Genomic DNA, 17,592 nt, shown 5'->3' with positions numbered 1-17,592 from the left:
CACCTCTCTGTACAGCCTGTTCCAATGCCTGACCATGCTTTCAGTAAAGAAATTCTTCCTAATACCCAACCTAAACCTCCCCTGGCACAGCTTGAGGCCATTTCCTCATGTCCTGTTGTTAGTCTCGTGGGAGAAGTGGTCAACACCAGCCTCACTGCAGCCTCCTTTTGACTTGAGAGGCTGAGGGACCTGGGGCTTTTTAGTGTGGAGAAGAGAAGACTGAGAGGGGATCTCATAAATGTCTGTAAATATAGAATCATAGAATCAGTCAGGTTTGGAAGGGACCACAAGGATCATCTAATTCAAACTGCCCTGCCATGGGCAGGGACATCCTACTCTAGATCAGGATACCTGAGGACTAGGGTTTGGGGGGGGGGGGGGGGGGGAGGGGGGGGGTACAGGGACAGGCTCTGCTCACTTGCTCACTGGGATAGGATGAAGAGCAATGGGTGGAAGCTGCAGCACAGGAGGATTCACCTCAACACAGCCTAGTTGACTGGATAGGGCTGGGTGCTAGGTTGGCCTGGATGATCTTGAAGGTCTCTTCCAACCTGGCTGATTCTATGACTTCTGTGACAAGGAGGAACTTCTTTCCTGTAAGGGTCCCAGAGCCTGGCACAGGCTGCCCAGAGAGGTTGTGGAGTCTCCTTCTCTGAAGCCTTTCCAGGCCTGTCTGGATGTGTTCCTGTGTGCCCTGAGCTAGAGAGAGGCCTCAAGCACAAACCCTACAGGGAGAGGCTGAGGGAGCTGGGATTGGTTAGCCTGGAGAAGAGGAGGCTCAGGGCAGACCTTATTGCTGTCTACAGCTACCTGAGGGGAGGTTGTGGCCAGGAGGAGGTTGCTCTCTTCTCTCAGGTGGCCAGCACCAGAACAAGAGGACACAGCCTCAAGCTGTGCCAGGGGAGATTTAGGCTGGAGGTGAGGAGAAAGTTCTTCACTGAGAGAGTCATTGGGCACTGGAATGGGCTGCCCGGGGAGGTGGTGGAGTCGCCGTCCCTGGAGCTGTTCAAGGCAGGACTGGACGTGGCACTTGGTGCCATGGTCTGGCCTTGAGCTCTGTGGTAAAGGGTTGGACCTGATGATCTGTGAGGTCTCTTCCAACCTCGGTGATACTGTGATAGATTGCATGGTCGTGCTGTGGCAGGGGGCTTGGACTGGGTGATCTCTCCGGGTCCCCTCCAACCCCTGACAGGTAGCCGCAGAGAGCACACCGCCGCTCCTTGCTCCACCTCTTCACCTCCCCTTCCCCGGCCACGCCAAGAGGAGGGTGAGCAGCGCTCTTCACTCTTCCCACCCTGCCGAAAGGCCGGGGCATGGCGGGCTGGGGCTGTGAACCCTTTTCCCGGCAGGAAGGCTGCGTGCAGCAGGCAGAGCCCGAGGAGGAGCCGGGCGGCGGCAGGCGGCGGAGCCGGGAGCGGCGCTAGGCGGAGGGCGGCTGACGTCAGCTGCGCTGTCGGAGGCGCAGCGAGCGGCGCAGCTCTCGCTGGTGGTCATGTTGATAAGGAGATCAAAGGCTCGCAAGCGCTTCAACGGGAGTGCTGGGAACGGCCTTGATCAAAATAAGAGGAAGGCCCTGTATACAGAAGACATGAGAGGTTTGCAACCCACATGTGAACCTTTGAAGTTATTCTGCCTTTCTTTTGCCTTTTTGTTTTTCTCCTTTTTCCTTTCTCATAAACTTGTTTAACATCATTAGGGTAAGAGGCATGAAAGCCACGGGCTGCATCAGCTCTCTCTCTGCTGCGAGCACACGCTGCTAGCCACAGCCGGGCCGCCAGCCCCTCTCTTTAGCGGGGAAAGAAAGAAGGGAAGAAGGGAAGGAAGGGAGAGAGGAAGGGAAGGGAAGGGAAGGGAGAGAGGAAGGGAAGGGAAGGGAAGGGAGAGAGGAAGGGAAGGGAAGGGAAGGGAAGGGAAGGGAAGGGAAGGGAGAGAGAAGGGAAGGGGAGGGAAGGGAGAGAGAAAGGGAAGGGAGAGGAAAGGGAAGGGAAGGGAAGGGAAGGGAAGGGAGAGAGAAGGGAAGGGAAGGGAAGGGAAGGGAAGGGAAGGGAAGGGAAGGGAAGGGAAGGGAAGGGAAGGGAAGGGAAGGGAAGGGAAGGGAAGGGAAGGGAAGGGAAGGGAAGGGAAGGGAAGGGAAGGGAAGGGAAGGGAAGGGAAGGGAAGGGAAGGGAAGGGAAGGGAAGGGAAGGGAAGGGAAGGGAAGGGAAGGGAAGGGAAGGGAAGGGAAGGGAAGGGAAGGGAAGGGAAGGGAAGGGAGAGAGAAAGGGAAGGGAAGGGAAGGGAAGGGAGAGGGGAAGGGAAGGGAAGGGAAGGGAAGGGAAGGGAAGGGAAGGGAAGGGAAGGGAAGGGAAGGGAAGGGAAGGGAAGGGAAGGGAAGGGAAGGGAAGGGAAGGGAAGGGAAGGGAAGGGAAGGGAAGGGAAGGGAAGGGAAGGGAAGGGAAGGGAAGGGAAGGGAGAGAGAAGGGAGAGAGAAGGGAAGGGAAGGGAGAGAGAAAGGGAAGGGAAGGGAAGGGAAGGGAAGGGAAGGGAAGGGAAGGGAAGGGAAGGGAAGGGAAGGGAAGGGAAGGGAAGGGAAGGGAAGGGAAGGGAAGGGAAGGGAAGGGAAGGGAAGGGAAGGGAAGGGAAGGGAAGGGAAGGGAAGGGAAGGAAGGGAAGGGAAGGGAAGGGAAGGGAAGGGAAGGAAGGGAAGGGAAGGGAAGGGAAGGGAAGGGAAGGAAGGAAGGGAAGGGAAGGGAAGGGAAGGGAGAGAGAAAGGGAAGGGAAGGGAAGGGAAGGGAAGGGAAGGGAAGGGAAGGGAGAGAGAAAGGGAAGGGAAGGGAAGGGAAGGGAGAGAGAAAGGGAAGGGAAGGGAAGGGAAGGGAGAGAGAAAGGGAAGGGAAGGGAAGGGAAGGGAAGGGAAGGGAAGGGAAGGAAGGGAAGGAAGGGAAGGGAAGGGAGAGAGAAAGGGAAGGGAAGGGAAGGGAAGGGAGAGGGAAAGGGAAGGGAAGGGAAGGGAAGGGAGAGAGGAAAGGGAGAGGGGAAAAGGGAAGGGAAGGGAGAGAGAAGGGAAGGGAAAGAGGAAAGGGAGAGGGAAAGAGAAGGGAAGGGAAGGGAAGGGAGAGAGAAAGGGAAGGGAAGGGAAGGGAAGGGAAGGGAAGGGAAGGGAAGGGAAGGGAAGGGAAGGGAAGGGAAGGGAAGGGAGAGAGAAAGGGAAGGGAAGGGAAGGGAAGGGAGAGAGAAAGGGAAGGGAAGGGAAGGGAAGGGAAGGGAAGGGAAGGGAAGGGAAGGGAAGGGAAGGGAAGGGAAGGGAAGGGAAGGAAGGGAAGGGAAAGAGGGAAGGGAAAGGGAAGGAAGGGAAGGGAAGGGAAGGGAAGGGAAGGGAAGGGAAGGGAAGGGAAGGGAAGGGAAGGGAAGGGAAGGGAAGGGAAGGGAAGGGAAGGGAAGGGAGAGAGAAAGGGAAGGGAAGGGACGGGAAGGGAAGGGAAGGGAAGGGAAGGGAAGGGAAGGGAAGGGAAGGGAAGGGAAGGGAAGGGAAGGGAAGGGAAGGGAAGGGAAGGGAAGGGAAGGGAAGGGAAGGGAAGGGAAGGGAAGGGAAGGGAAGGGAAGGGACGGGAAGGGAGAGAGAAAGGGAAGGGAAGGGAAGGGAAGGGAGAGAGAAAGGGAAGGGAAGGGAAGGGAAGGGAAGGGAAGGGAAGGGAAGGGAAGGGAAGGGAAGGGAAGGGAAGGAAGGGAAAGGGAAGGGAAGGGAAGGGAAGGGAAGGGAAGGGAAGGGAAGGGAAGGGAAGGGAAGGGAAGGGAAGGGAAGGGAGGGAAGGGAAGGGAAGGAAGGGAAGGGAAGGGAAGGGAAGGGAAGGGAAGGGAAGGGAAGGAAGGGAGAGAGAAAGGGAAGGGAAGGGAAGGGAAGGGAAGGGAAGGGAAGGGAAGGGAAGGGAAGGGAAGGGAAGGGAAGGGAAGGGAAGGGAAGGGAAGGGAAGGGAAGGGAAGGGAAGGGAAGGGAAGGGAAGGGAAGGGAAGGGAAGGGAAGGGAAGGGAAGGAAGGAAGGGAAGGGAAGGGAAGGGAAGGGAAGGGAAGGGAAGGAAGGGAAGGGAAGGGAAGGAAGGGAAGGGAAGGGAAGGGAAGGGAAGGGAAGGGAAGGGAAGGGAAGGGAGAGAGAAAGGGAAGGGAAGGGAAGGGAAGGGAAGGGAAGGGAGAGAGAAAGGGAAGGGAAGGGAAGGGAAGGGAGAGAGAAAGGGAAGGGAAGGGAAGGGAAGGGAAGGGAGAGAGAAAGGGAAGGGAAGGGAAGGGAAGGGAAGGGAAGGGAAGGGAGAGAGAAAGGGAAGGGAAGGGAAGGGAAGGGAAGGGAGAGAGAAAGGGAAGGGAAGGGAAGGGAAGGGAGAGAGAAAGGGAAGGGAAGGGAAGGGAAGGGAGAGAGAAAGGGAAGGGAAGGGAAGGGAAGGGAGAGAGAAAGGGAAGGGAAGGGAAGGGAAGGGAAGGGAAGGGAAGGGAAGGGAAGGGAAGGGAAGGGAAGGGAAGGGAAGGGAAGGGAAGGGAAGGGAAGGGAAGGGAAGGGAAGGGAAGGGAAGGGAAGGGAAGGGAAGGGAAGGGAAGGGAAGGGAAGGGAAGGGAAGGGAAGGGAAGGGAAGGGAAGGGAGAGAGAAAGGGAAGGGAAGGGAAGGGAAGGGAAGGGAAGGGAAGGGAAGGGAAGGGAAGGGAAGGGAAGGGAAGGGAAGGGAAGGGAAGGGAAGGGAAGGAAGGGAAGGGAAGGGAAGGGAAGGGAAGGGAAGGGAAGGGAAGGGAAGGGAAGGGAAGGGAAGGGAAGGGAAGGGAAGGGAAGGGAAGGGAAGGGAAGGGAAGGGAAGGGAAGGGAAGGGAAGGGAAGGGAAGGGAAGGGAAGGGAAGGGAAGGGAAGGGAAGGGAGAGAGAAAGGGAAGGGAAGGGAAGGGAAGGGAAGGGAAGGGAAGGGAAGGGAAGGGAAGGGAAGGGAAGGGAAGGGAAGGGAAGGGAAGGGAAGGGAAGGGAAGGGAAGGGAAGGGAAGGGAAGGGAAGGGAAGGAAGGGAAGGGAAGGGAAGGGAAGGGAAGGGAAGGGAAGGGAAGGGAAGGGAAGGGAAGGGAAGGGAAGGGAAGGGAAGGGAAGGGAAGGGAAGGGAAGGGAAGGGAAGGGAAGGGATGGGAAGGGAAGGGAAGGGAAGGGAAGGGAAGGGAGAAAGAGAGAAAGAAAGAGAGAAAGAGAGAAAGAGAGAAAGAGAGAAAGAGAGAAAGAGAGAAAGAGAGAAAGAGAGAAAGAGAGAAAGAGAGAAAGAGAGAAAGAGAGAGAAAGAGAGAGAAAGAGAGAGAAAGAGAGAGAGAAAGAGAGAGAAAGAGAGAGAAAGAGAGAGAGAAAGAGAGAGAGAAACGAGAGAGAAAGAAGAGAGAAAGAGAGAGAAAGAGAGAGAAAGAGAGAGAGAGAGAGAGAGAAAGAAAGAAAGAAAGAAAGAAAGAAAGAAAGAAAGAAAGAAAGAAATAAAGAAAGAAAGAAAGAAAGAAAGAAAGAAAGAAAGAAAGAAAGAAAGAAAGAAAGAAAGAAAGAAAGAAAGAAAGGAAGGAAGAAAGAAAGGAAGGAAGAAAGGGAGAGGGAAGGAGAGAGTTTGGGATAGAGGGAGAGAGAGAGGGGGAGAGAGAGGAGGAGAGAGAGGAGGAGAGAGAAAAAGAGAGAGGAAGAGAGAGAAGGGGAGAGAGAGAGGAGGAGAGAGAGAAAGAGAGAAAGAGAGAAAGAGAGAGAGGGAATGAGAGAGAGAGGGAAAGAGGGAGGGGGAGAGAGGGGGAAGGAGAGAGAAAGAGAGAGAAAGAGAAAGATAGAGAAAAAGAGAGAAAGGGGGGAGAGAGGGAGAGAGAGAGGGGGGAGGGAAGGGGAGAGAGATGGGAGGAGAGGGGGAGAGGGAGAGAGAGAGAGAGAGAGGAGAGAGGGGGAGAGAGGGGGGAGGAGAGAAAGAGAGAGAGAGAAAGCTAGAGAGAGAAAGAGAGGAAGAAAGGCAGGCACAAAGGCACTGCCAGAGCTACTCCAAAAATAAGCCAAGACAACACACAATTAGCTTTGCAGGGTTTGAAGTTCGTTTCATAAAGCCACATACTTTTGTTCCCCGCTATTGCCAGATAAGTCTGATACATTTTCCCTTCCTCTAATCCTTTGAACATTTCCATCCCCCCCCCCCCCCCCCCCCCCCCCCCCCCCCCCCCCCCCCCCCCCCAGCCTCTCTGCCTTGATGTTTTGTTCAGTGCACTCCCTGCTATCTGCAGCCGCTTGGCCAGGTTTGTCAGACTTGAAAGGGGCACCGTATCGGCATGAACCGTTCCGCCGGAGCTGATAAAGCACACACCAGCGCTTGGCTGTCTATTAACATTGCTGGACTGCTTCCTTCACCTGCACCCAGCAGTGATTAAAAAGAGGGTGGGGGCAAAAGAGGCAAACGAAGACATTTTATGACCCAACTTCCCATGACTTATTTTTTTCCACAAGCCCTTCCTCGCTCCACGTGACCAAGAGATTGATTTCTCTGCCAGCTTCTTAAGGAGCCAGTAGCAGACCAGGTCTGCAAGACCTCTGATGGGCAACTGTTTGCCTGGATGGGACTAATGGGTGCAAAGACCATGGCTAGGGCATAGAGCCATGCTATGGACTCTCTAGTCACAGTATCACACAGTATCATCAGGGTTGGAAGAGACCTCACAGATCATCAAGTCCAACCCTTTACCACAGAGCTCAAGCCAGACCATGGCACCAAGTGCCACGTCCAGTCCTGCCTTGAACAGCTCCAGGGACGGCGACTCCACCACCTCCCCGGGCAGCCCATTCCAGTGTCCAATGACTCTCTCAGGGAAGAACTTTCTCCTCACCTCCAGCCTAAATCTCCCCTGGCACAGCCTGAGGCTGTGTCCTCTCGTTCTGGCTCTGGCCACCTGAGAGAAGAGAGCAACCTCCTCCTGGCCACAACCACCCCTCAGGTAGTTGTAGACAGCAATAAGGTAATAAGGTAATAGTCCTAGCAGCTGAGCTCTTCACAGGCAACACCAAGCCCACATTTCACCCCTGAAGGTCACATTTCATAAAGTCATAGGCTCACAGGGGGTTGGAAGGGGTTGGAAGGGACCTCCAGAGTCCAACCTGGCTGCTAAGGCAGCTTCACCTAGATCAGATTGCACAGGAATGCATCCAGGTAGGGTTTGAAAATCCCCAGGGAAGGACACTACACAACCTCTCTGAGCAGCTTGGTCCAGCCTGGTCGGGTGCTGCAGCACCCTCAAAGTAAAGAAGTTTCCCCTTGAGTTCAACCTCCAAGTCTGTGCCCACTGTCCCCTGTCCTACCACTGAAGAGAGCCCAACCCCATCCTCCTGGCCCTTTAGCTGTTGGTCAGCATTGAGAACATTCCCTCTCAGGCTGCCCTTCTCCAGGCTAAGCAGCCCCAAAGCTCTCAGCCTCTCCTCATCTGACTCTCTCTTACTGATTATTTTTAGTCAAGTAAGGATTTTTGATGGAAAACTGAGCACTGCTGTGGCTGCTGGGGACATAGCTGTGATGCCATGTGAGAGGCACTGTGCAGTCCTCTTGGCAGGACCAGGTGGTATTAGAGAGACAAGTTCATAGCCACATTCCTCCTTGCCCCATCTCTGCTCACAGCTTCTGCTAGGAATTGAACTGGCTCTGGACTTGCTTCATATATTGTAATCACCTGGGGAGGAGAATCTGAATGTAAAGTGGTTTGAAGTTCTGTTTTCATTTGGGTTCTCTGGGCACTGATTCCATGAGTGCTTGTGCAGAGCCTTTTAGGCTCTCCACCACACAAGCCATCAGGCTTCACACAACAACCTCTTGTGGGTGTCCATCACCCTGAGAGGGCTAAATCCCCCCTGCTCATTCCAGAGTTTGTGGCAGTTTGCTAAAAGCATCAACAGAAAATGTGTCTCTGGCAGCTTGGATCTTCATCTGCAAAATAGGTTCAGATTTAAGGCAAAGCCAAGCACAAATCCAGGCTGGGCAGTGAGTGGCTGGAGAGCAGCCCTGAGGAGAGGGACCTGGGGGTGCTGCTGGACAAGAAGATCAACAGGAGCCAGCAGTGTGCACTTGCAGCCCAGAAAGCCAAGCAGAGCCTGGGCTGCAGCAGCAGAAGTGTGGCCAGCAGGACCAAGGAGGTCTCTGCTGAGACCCCACCTGGAGTATTGCATCCAGTTCTGGAGGCCCTGGGACAAGAGGGCTGTGGAGATGCTGGAGTGTGTCCAGAGCAGGGCCAGGAGGATGCTGAGAGGGCTGCAGCAGCTCTGCTGTGAGCACAGACTGAAAGAGTTGGGGCTGTGCAGGCTGGAGCAGAGGAGGCTCCCAGGTGACCTTCTTGTGGCCTTCCAGCATCTGAAGGGGGCTACAAAAAATCTGGGGAGGGACTTTTTAGGCTCTCAGGGAGTGCCAGGACTGGGGGGAATGGAGCAAAGCTGGAGGTGGGGAGAGTCATCCTGGAGGTGAGGAGGAAGTTGTTGAGCATGAGAGTGGTGAGAGGCTGGAATGGGTTGCCCAGGGAGGTGGTTGAGGCCCCATGGCTGTAGGTGTTTGAGGCCAGGCTGGCTGAGGCTGTGTGCAGCCTGCTCTAGGGTAGGGTGTCCCTGGGCATGGCAGGGGGGCTGGAACTGGCTGCTCCTTGTGGTCCCTTCCAACCCTGACTGACTCTATGATTCTCTGACTTCCCTTCAGATTTGAGAAGGTTCAGGTCCACCCAGAGATGCACTCATCCTGCCTCCCCTGCACTCCTACTATGCCCCTGCCCAGAGCGTGCCTGGCAGCAAGAACCTGGCACCTGAGGTTCAGCAGGAGGACACAGGAGAAATACAGGGAGGTGATAGGAGGTGCCAGTGCTAGCAAGGCCTGAAGTAGATTCCATCCTATTTTTTTCATGGAAACAGGGACATTTTTTCCATGCATGCTCAGGGAAGTCCTCCTGCATGCAGAGAGTGAGCAGGGTGTGCTGGCTCTCGTTCTGCAAAGGCTGGACACCGCTTGGGAACGAGTCGGGTCTGATGGTATCTTGGCACCAGTGAGGAGGAGGAAGTGAAACAGATGATGTGTTACCAGGCTGAACTGATGTGATTTGATTCTGCAAGAGAATCCTTTTTGCTCTTTTCTGGCTGGCTTCTCCAGCTGTTACCCAAGAGCTCAGCCCGGGCTGAAGCGCGCTCGCCGCAGATCTCCGCGAGGAGAGGAAGTCCAAATGTTTTGAGTTTGACTCTTAAACATAGTTTCCAGCTAGTGTGCTCCGAACTTGGAATTAAACAAATGAAAGAAACATGTCTCGATGGCTTCATGGAGGCAATAATGTCATTAGCAGGAAATCAGGACCTTGGGCTTCGCAGCTGCGGCGCAGAGTTTAACCCTCGCCGGGCAGCGGGGAGCTTCGCTGGGCTGGCACAATGCCTCTGAGCCCTGCCTGCTGCTGGGCACCTCACACACACAGCTGCTCTGGTGACACCCCAACCTGGAGTACTGTATCCAGCAATGGAACCCCCAACACATGAAGGGCATAGAACTGTTGGGGACAGAGTGGCTGAGAGCAGCCAGGCAGAGAGGAGCTGGGGGTGCTGGGAGAGAGGAGCTGAAGATGAGGCAGCAGTGTGCCCAGGTGGGCAGCAGAGCCAGTGGCATCCTGGGCTGGCTCAGGAGCAGTGTGGGCAGCAGGACAAGGGAGGTTCTTCTGCCCCTGTGCTCAGCACTGCTCAGGCCACACCTTGAGTACTGTGTCCAGTTCTGGGCTCCTCAATTCAAGAGAGATGTTGAGGGGCTGGAAGGTGTTTGGAGAAGGGCAGCAAGGCTGGGGAGGGGCCTGGAGCACAGCCCTGTGAGGAGAGGCTGAGGGAGCTGGGGGGGTGCAGCCTGCAGCAGAGGAGGCTCAGGGCAGAGCTCATTGCTGTCTACAACTCCCTGAAGGGAGGCTGTAGCCAGGTGGGGTTGGTCTCTTCAGCCAGGCAAGCAGCAACAGAAGAAGGGGACACAGCCTCAAGTTGTGCCAGGGGAGGTCTAGGCTGGATGTTAGGAGGAAGTTGTTGTCAGAGAGAGTGATTGGCATTGGAATGGGCTGCCCAGGGAGGTGGTGGAGTCACTGTGCCTGGAGGTGTTGAAGCAAAGCCTGGCTGGGGCACTTAGTGCCATGGTCTGGTTGACTGGATAGGGCTGGGTGCTAGGTTGGACTGGATGAGGTTGGAGGTCTCTTACAACCTGCTTGATTCTATGATTCTATGATTCCATGTTGGACTGGCTCCAGGGGCCACAAAGATGATGAGAGGGCTGGGGAACATCCCTTATGTGGATAGGCTGAGGTTGCTGGGGCTGATCAGCCTGGAGAAGGCACCTGGGAGACCTTAGAGTAGCCTTCCAGAACCTGAAAGGTGCCTAAAAGAAAGTCAGGAAGGGACTTGTTACAAGGGCTCATAGTGATAGAGTGAGAGGGAATGAACTGAAGCTTGAGGAGGGCAGATTTAGACTGGAGGCCACAGGAGAGCTGGGGAGGGACTTTCGACAAGGGCTTGGAGCAATATGATGAAGAGTGATGGAAAAGGGGAGAAAGAGAGACTGGAGATCAGGAAGGAATTCTTTACAGTGAGGGTGGTGAGACACTGGAACAGGTTGCCCAAAGAGGGCATAGATGTCCCCTCCCTAGAGGTATTCAAGGCCAGGTTGGATGAGGCCTCAAGCAACCTGGACTAGTGGGAAGTGTCCCTGCTCATGGCAGGGGGAGCAGAATGATGATCTTTTAGGTCTCCCCTAACTCAAACTCTTCTGTGGTTCTATGACTCTGACTCTCCTGATTCACACAGCCCTTAAAGCATGAAGACAATGGGAAAAGCAGGAGGACAGCCACCAGTGCCAAGGGCATAGGCTCTCCTCACGAGTGCAAAAAACTTGGAGCTCACAAAGGCAACTAAAACTCTTCATTTCCAGGAGGGGAAAAAAATAAAGAAGCAAGAAACACCAAACTCTTTATGCAGAGTTAATTTTAGGTGCACTGTCAAAGCTGAGCACCCTAAAATTGTGCCTGTTTTGGTCTCTTTCTGCCTGTCGAGTCAATTCCTGGTATCCAGGAGGAGAGTGAAGGGTGTGATACTGTCAGGAGCTGGGTGATGCCTCCACCCAGCCTCTCACAAGCTGGACCAAGATTGAAGTCACAGAAAAATGCATTTGGGGCTTCCCCCCCCCCCCAAGAATTCTTCTACTTAGAGGTGTGAAATACAGCTTGGAGAGAGGAGTCTTTGCATGGAGAAAGCCTCATCCTCACATCACCTGCTGGGCCCTCACTGGAGTTCCCTGCACACACACAGAGATGCAGACCTGAGTCCTGTATCCCAGCCCTTTCGATGCTGCAAACAGCACTGAGAACATCTCCAGTTCCAGTGAGCTGGGGTTGTTTAGCCTGGAGGAGACTCAGGGCAGAGCTCATTGCTGGCTACAACTACCTGCAAGGAGGCTGGAGCCAGGAGGGGTTGGGCTCTTCTGGACAACCAGCAACAGAAGAAGGGGATACAGTCTCAAGTTGTGCCAGGGCAGGTCTAGGCTGAATGTTGTGAGGAAGTCATTGGCAGAGAGAGTGATTGGAGTACTGCATCCAGCTCTGGAGCCCCTGGGACAAGAGGGCTGTGGAGATGCTGGAGTGTGTCCAGAGCAGGGCCAGGAGGATGCTCAGAGGGCTGCAGCAGCTCTGCTGTGAGCACAGACTGAAAGAGTTGGGGCTGTGCAGGCTGCAGAAGAGGAGGCTCCCAGGTGACCTTCTTGTGGCCTTCCAGGATCTGAAGGGGGCTACAAAAAAGCTGGGGAGGGACTTTTTAGGCTATGAGGGAGTGACACGGCTTGGGGGAATGGAGCAAAGCTGAAGATGGGGAGAGTCAGCCTGGAGGTGAGGAGGAAGTTGTTGAGCAGGAGAGTGGTGAGAGGCTGGAATGGGTTGCCCAGGGAGGTGGTTGAGGCCCCATGGCTGGAGGTGTTTGAGGCCAGGCTGGCTGAGGCTGTGAGCAGCCTGCTCTAGGGTAGGGTGTCCCTGGGCATGGCAGGGGGGTTGGAACTGGCTGCTCCTTGTGGTTCCTTCCAACCCTGACTGATTCTATGATTTCTGGGCATGTCTTGTACAGATCCAGATCTACAAGGCAGGCTTTATCTTGGGCACCTGTAATGGGCAGTTTAGTGCTGGGTGCCCCTGAGCAGCACCCATAAAGGGCTCACTAAAAGCACAAGAGAGGTGCTGAAACAGCTGCTTGTGATTCCAGCCATTACTTGAGGCAATTCCATGAACTCCACAGATTTAAGCACTGTCTACCTCTGTCCTTTCACTGCACAGGCAGGGACCTAACATGAGAGCAGAGAACAGCTTGGATTAATCGATTTCAGCCCCTAAGGAATGCAACAGCAGCACAGGCTGGAACTGAAGTTATTTAACACATCCAGAAGTATGCAGCTCCCACACCTTCACATCTCCTATTGAAGTGAGCACAGATAAGGAGACTCTGATGTTGCTGCACCTGACACCAAGCACTGCAAATGTTGATCTCATGTCTATGATTCTGTATCTGTCACACATGGCTGCAGGTAAAATGACCAGAACCTGTGAGCCATCTACCTGGGGTTAACCAGCACCAAGCCCTTGCCTCCAACAGCTTTCATCACCTGTTTAGTGGGCATGGGGTGCTGGGTTTGGTGGTTGGACTTAATGATTTTAGAGGTCTTCTCCAGCCTTAATCACAGAATCAAGCAGGTTGGAAGAGACTTCTCAAGCTCATCCAGTCCAACCTAGCACCCAGCCCTAGCCAAGCAACCAGACCATGGCACTAAGTGCCTCATCCAGGCTTTGCTTCAACACCTCCAGGGACAGTGACTCCACCACCTCCCTGGGCAGCCCATTCCAATGCCAATCACTCTCTCTGACAACAACTTCCTCCTAACATCCAGCCTAGACCTCCCCTGGCACAGCTTGAGGCTGTGTCCCCTTGTTCTGTTGCTGCTTACCTGGCAGCAGAGCCCAACCCCACCTGGCTACAGCCTCCCTTCAGGTAGTTGCAGACAGCAATGAGCTCTGCCCTGAGCCTCCTCTTCTGCAGGCTGCACACCCCCAGCTCCCTCAGCTTCTCCTCACAGGGTTTGTGTTCCAGGCCCCTCACCAGCTTTGTCTCCCTTCTCTGGACACCTTCCAGCACCTCAGCACGATCCTGTTCTATGATAAAGCCAATATACTTCAGAGGCACTGAAGGTTTGCCCTGCATTGTCCAGCCAGAGGTTTGAGCAAGGCTGGGCTGTTGGTTTGGGGGACCACATTCAGCATCTGAAACAAATAGCCTGGTCTCAAACCCAGCCCTTTGTCCTGGAGCACAACCTGCCCCACACTTCTATTTGCTATTACTGCTGCAGAACAGGAGGGAAAGATTACAGCAGCATAAAACCTGCTCTACACCACTGGAAACCACTAAGAAAACAAATCCGAACCATTTTTTCCTTCTCTTGATGACTCTGCAGAGGCTGAAGCAGCTGGGAAGGCTCTCCTTGGCTACCTGGAGTTGCATGGAGCCTTCATGCAGCCCTTCTGCAAGAGGGGAGCTGCGACGTGGGGTTTGGCAGCAGGAACAGCTCAGTTTCCCTGGGTCACCCCCTGCCTTGTGAATGCTTGGTGCCTTAGCTCAGGGAACTCCCCCAGTTAAAATAACCCTCCCCTGCAGGAAAAACAGGAAGGAAAAGAGCTATTTATGTCCTAGATCGGTTCCTGGGCTGATCCACTCTGCAGCCACAGCAGTGGTGCCACTGGGGCAAGGAGCTGAGTCCTGCATCTGCCTCAGCAAACCCAGCCTGGGGTGACCGTGGGCACAAAGCCCCCTGGCAGAAGGGGAGAATCCTCAGCTGAAAAACAGCTCAACACCTGCAGGTGACTTTTTATCAGGAGACAGTGATGGGAGGACTCCCATCTGGACTTAATGGGCTGCCCAGGGAGGTGCTGGAGTCACCCTCCCTGGAGGTGTTGGAGCAAAGCCTGGCTGGGGCACTTAGTGCCATGGTCTGGTTGCTTGGCTAGGGCTGGGTGCTAGGTTGGACTGGCTGAGCTTGGAGCTCTCTTCCAGCCTGTCTGATTCTATGACTCATTCCTGTGTTTTCTCATCTAAATGTATTTTTCTTAGCTCTACCTTGTGTGGCTCCCCTCCTAGCTGAGGAAGGGCTGCCTCTTGATGTGCTCCATCCAGGTTGTGGAGTCTCCTTCTCTGGAGCCTTCCAAGGCCTGTCTGGCTGTGTTCCTCTGTGATCTCTGTTAGATAGCATTGTCCTGCTCTGGCAGGGCTTTGGACTCGATGATCTCCTCGGGTTCCTTCCAACCCCTAACACCCTGCGAGCCTGTGATCCAAACTCTTGGGTTAAATGCCTCAGGCATGGACAGCAAAAAGGGCCAGCTCCAAATACCCAAAGAGAAAGAGATGCTGAGCCAAAGCGTTTGACAGCACTCAGGCAGAATTAACCCCCCACCTCCGCAGACAAGTTTAAATATGGATTCAGATAGTTGCAATAATACAATATATATTTTTTTAAATCTCCCCATGTTGTTTTCTGCTTTGACTTCTTTGGGATCACTCAAAGGGAGGTTGAGGCTTTGATCTTCCCCATTGGCAATACTTTTTTCTTCGTCTAGGCTGTTATAGTTTGAGAAGAGATGTTACATGCTTGCAACAGAGACTATCAATATGATGTGGGTCTGAACAGAGGAGGGGGGGAGGGGAGAAATCCGAGGGCTGGTGTCAGGTTCTCCATTTGGAGCGTTACCTCCAGCTTTGAAGTTTGTAATGATTCAAAAGCATCTCGAGCTGCTACAAATGTTAATAAAATTAAAGCCATCTGAAAGTGAGGCTTGCATGTGCCTTTGAAAGTAGGTCTGTGATCAGTTATTACCCTCAATTACCTTGTTGTCCACTCTTTTAGCTCGAGGTTAAACTCTTAACACTTCGCTTTGAAGTGGTTATCCTTTTATCTATGACCGGACTGAGGAATTTAAGGGCAATAATCAATGAGAGCTTCATAAGAATAAAGGGGAGACAAGGCAAGGAAAATAGGTGTGAATGTCCCCTTGATGGCTGGCTGGGGGTTTGGAGGGGCTGGGAGGGACACCCAGCTCTGACATCATCCTTCCGAACCAAGAGAAAGGAGGGCAAGGGGGGGGAAAAAAGGCAAGGAGGGCAAGGGGGGGGAAAAAAGGCAAGGAGGGCAAGGGGGGGGAAAAAAGGCAAGGAGGGCAAGGGGGGGGAAAAAAGGCAAGGAGGGCAAGGGGGGGGAAAAAAGGCAAGGAGGGCAAGGGGGGGAAAAAAGGCAAGGAGGGCAAGGGGGGGGAAAAAAGGCAAGGAGGGCAAGGGGGGGGAAAAAAGGCAAGGAGGGCAAGGGGGGGGAAAAAAGGCAAGGAGGGCAAGGGGGGGGAAAAAAGGCAAGGAGGGCAAGGGGGGGAAAAAAGGCAAGGAGGGCAAGGGGGGGAAAAAAGGCAAGGAGGGCAAGGGGGGGGAAAAAAGGCAAGGAGGGCAAGGGGGGGGAAAAAAGGCAAGGAGGGCAAGGGGGGGGAAAAAAGGCAAGGAGGGCAAGGGGGGGGAAAAAAGGCAAGGAGGGCAAGGGGGGGGAAAAAAGGCAAGGAGGGCAAGGGGGGGGGAAAAGGCAAGGAGGGCAAGGGGGGGGAAAAAAGGCAAGGAGGGCAAGGGGGGGGGGAAAAGGCAAGGAGGGCAAGGGGGGGGAAAAAAGGCAAGGAGGGCAAGGGGGGGGGAAAAAAGGCAAGGAGGGCAAGGGGGGGGAAAAAAGGCAAGGAGGGCAAGGGGGGGGGAAAAAAGGCAAGGAGGGCAAGGGGGGGGAAAAAAGGCAAGGAGGGCAAGGGGGGGGGAAAAAAGGCAAGGAGGGCAAGGGGGGGGAAAAAAGGCAAGGAGGGCAAGGGGGGGGAAAAAAGGCAAGGAGGGCAAGGGGGGGGGAAAAAAGGCAAGGAGGGCAAGGGGGGGGGAAAAAGGCAAGGAGGGCAAGGGGGGGGGAAAAAGGCAAGGAGGGCAAGGGGGGGGAAAAAAGGCAAGGAGGGCAAGGGGGGGGAAAAAAGGCAAGGAGGGCAAGGGGGGGGAAAAAAGGCAAGGAGGGCAAGGGGGGGGAAAAAAGGCAAGGAGGGCAAGGAGGGGGAAAAAAGGCAAGGAGGGCAAGGAGGGGGAAAAAAGGCAAGGAGGGCAAGGGGGGGGAAAAAAGGCAAGGAGGGCAAGGGGGGGGAAAAAAGGCAAGGAGGGCAAGGAGGGGGAAAAAAGGCAAGGAGGGCAAGGAGGGGGGAAAAAAGGCAAGGAGGGCAAGGGGGGGGAAAAAAGGCAAGGAGGGCAAGGGGGGGGAAAAAAGGCAAGGAGGGCAAGGGGGGGGAAAAAAGGCAAGGAGGGCAAGGGGGGGGAAAAAAGGCAAGGAGGGCAAGGGGGGGGAAAAAAGGCAAGGAGGGCAAGGGGGGGGAAAAAAGGCAAGGAGGGCAAGGGGGGGGAAAAAAGGCAAGGAGGGCAAGGGGGGGGAAAAAAGGCAAGGAGGGCAAGGGGGGGGAAAAAAGGCAAGGAGGGCAAGGGGGGGGAAAAAAGGCAAGGAGGGCAAGGGGGGGAAAAAAGGCAAGGAGGGCAAGGGGGGGGAAAAAAGGCAAGGAGGGCAAGGGGGGGGAAAAAAGGCAAGGAGGGCAAGGGGGGGGAAAAAAGGCAAGGAGGGCAAGGGGGGGGAAAAAAGGCAAGGAGGGCAAGGGGGGGGAAAAAAGGCAAGGAGGGGAAATGGAGTAAAAAGAGAAAAAAATAAGGAAGGAGAAAGAAAGAAAAATAAAGACAATAAGAAGGTGAAATAAGAAGTAAAAAGAAGGAAAACAGGAAGGAAAAGGAGACAACAAAGGAAAAAAGAATGAAAGAAGATAAAAAAGGAAAAATATAAGAAGGGGAAGATAAGATAAGGAAAAAATAAAGACCAAGAGAAAGAAAAAAGAAGGAAAAAGGTAAACAAAATAAAAGGGGGAGAAGGAAAAAAAAAAAAGCAGGGGAACAAAGTGGCAAAAACTAAAGCCAAAGGGAGCCTCAGCAATTTCCAAACCCCTGCTAAAAATAAAGCCAGAGCACTAATTCAGGGTGGGGCCAGGAGCAAGGAGAGGACAGCAAGGTGAGGTCTTCATCAAAGGCATGGAAGGAGCCATGAGGCAGGGAGACACGATTAAAGTAATGGCTTCATGGTGGCTTTGATGTCTAGCACAGCAGCTCACCCTGCAAAGCTCTGCAGGGATGGAGGCAGGACATGTCCCCCATGCCAGGGTCCTGCTGCTATCCCTGTCCCCCAGCAACAACTCAACACCCCACAGCAAGTGGTCCCCAGGCCAGTGACTGGCACCAGATGTACAGCACTAAGCTACGTCACTTTGGGACATGGCTTAGTGTCCATGGCAGTGCTGGGTTGGTGACTCAGAGAATGGTTTGGGTTGGAAGTTAAAGATCATCCAGTTCCAACCCTCCTGCCATGGGCAGGGACACCTTCCTCTAGCCCAGCTTGCTCAAGGCCTTGGACACCTCCAGGGAGGGGGCATCAACAACCTCCCTAGGCAACCTGTGCCAGTGTCTCACCACTCTCACTGTAAAGAATTCTGATCT

Source organism: Pogoniulus pusillus, chromosome 11 (assembly GCF_015220805.1).
Source record: "Pogoniulus pusillus isolate bPogPus1 chromosome 11, bPogPus1.pri, whole genome shotgun sequence".
In the NCBI taxonomy this organism is placed as follows: Eukaryota; Metazoa; Chordata; class Aves; order Piciformes; family Lybiidae; genus Pogoniulus; species Pogoniulus pusillus.
This window is presented reverse-complemented; position numbering follows the sequence as displayed.